This window comes from Galeopterus variegatus, unplaced genomic scaffold (genome assembly GCF_000696425.1).
Source record: "Galeopterus variegatus unplaced genomic scaffold, G_variegatus-3.0.2 Scaffold1310, whole genome shotgun sequence".
Taxonomy (NCBI): Eukaryota; Metazoa; Chordata; class Mammalia; order Dermoptera; family Cynocephalidae; genus Galeopterus; species Galeopterus variegatus.
The window spans coordinates 131,694-133,819 of NW_007727421.1; positions in this window are offsets into that span (position 1 = coordinate 131,694).

Sequence of the window (2,126 nt, forward strand, 5' to 3'; positions counted from 1 at the left end):
AATATACATAATATATAAAAAGCTCTTACAACTCAACGACAACCAAAAACCCAACCCAATTTGAAAGTGTGTAAAGAATTTGAATAGACATTTCTCCAGAAAGGATATGCAAATAGCCAATAAGCAGGAAAAGATAGTCAATAGCTTTAGTCATTAGAGAAATGCAATTTAAAACCCTAATAAGATACACACACTAGAGTGGCTACAATTAAAACAATGGAAAATAATAAGCATTGATAAGAATATGGAGAAATTTGAACACATATATTGCCAATGAGATTATAAAATGTCACAGACACTCTCGAAAAGTTCTTCAAAAAATTCTTCACTTCTTCAAAAACCCAAAAATATAATCACTGTGGGCCGGCCCTGTGGCACACTCGGTAGAGCGCGGCAGCGCTCCCGCCAAGGGTTTGGATCCCATGTAGAGACCGGTCCGCTCACTGGTTGAGCGCGGTGCGGGCACGACACTTAGGGTTGCGATCCCGTTACCAGTCACGAAAAAAGACAAAAAGGAAAAATATATATATAATCACTATATGACCGAGCAATCCACTTCTAGGAAATCGAATTCCCAAAGGAATTCAAAGCAGGGACTCAAAGAGATACTTATACAACCATCTTCATAGCAGCATTATTCTAAATAGTCAAAAGGTGGAAACAACCCAGGTGTCCATCAACAGATGAATGGATAAATAAAATGTGGCATATCATACAATGGAATATTATTTAGACATTAAAAAGCAATGAAGTTCTGATACATACTATAACATAGGTGAAACTAGAAAACAATGTGCTAAGTGAAATAAGCCAAACACAAAAGGACAAATATTATATGATGCCCTTTGGATGAAATATCCAGAATAGGCAAATTCATAGAGGCAGAAAGTATATCAGAGATTACCAGGTGCTGGGCAGGGTGGGGAAGTGGGGACAGGGAATTGGGAGTTATTTCCTAATTGTACAGAGTTTCTGTTTGAGATGATAAAAATTAGGAAACTATATAGTGGTAATGGTTGCACAACACTGTGAATGTAATTAAAGCTACTGAATTGTACACCTAAAGATGACTAAAGGGGAATTTTTATGTTAAACATATTTTACCACAGTTTTTAAAAATTAATATTGTAATATACCAAAAACTATTGAATTGTACACTTTAAATAAGTGAATTGTCTCAATAAAGCTGTTTTTAAAAAACCACAGTGAGATACCACTACACCCCTATTAGAATAGGCTAAGATTAAAAGAACATCCATTATTAAGTGCTGAGGAGAATGTGGAGGAACTGGAACTCTCACATGATGCTGGTGGGAAAACTGTCTGTAATGTTCTTTAAATTTTCTGGTAGATTGGGCCTCTGTGAGCTGGAGAGTGTGGCAGTGATCCGTGCTTTGTTTCGTTTCCTTTTTTAATTTTTTTTTTTTTTCAGTCCTGACCTAAAGACGACCTAGTCATGGAGAAGTACTGCTGTGCCCACAGTGGTGGCACATTGAACTCTACCTCCGGGAAGAGAAAACCTGTCTTTCTAGCCAGAGGAAGTAGGAAAAAGTCACCCTGTAGTCTAAGGAATGCATAGGGAATCCATGTTTATTTTTTCTATTTTCTTCCTGAGGGCAGTTCCTTTGGGCAAAATCAGGGGGCAACGTGGACAGGTAATAAGCAGAGAGAAACCCCCATCCCAGAGCATCAGGAAAAGGGGCCCTCTGGGAACCTGGGAGTCTGGGGGGTGGAAATCCCAGAGAGGAAAAACACAGGTGGTACTCACCCGGTGCTGCATGTGGGGGAGGCAGAGCCCAACAGCAGGCAAGGTGAACTGGGTTGATTGATAAAACAAAAAAAGAAACATTCTCCAGAGAATTTTAACAGAACACACGTGCTGCATGTGGGGGAGGCAGAGCCCGACAGCAGGCAAGGCGAACTGGGTTGATTGATAAAACAAAAAAAGAAACATTCTCCAGAGAATTTTAACAGAACACAGAGTCTCCCAACATAAAACAGACAGTCCTTGCTTTGCACAGTAGTTCAGAACCATAAAAATAACTTTCCAAGTTGAAAACTGCCATGTGATCTTAATAACCAATGGGTAAAATTATTATTTTTTGTCGCTTTTTAAAATTTTTGTC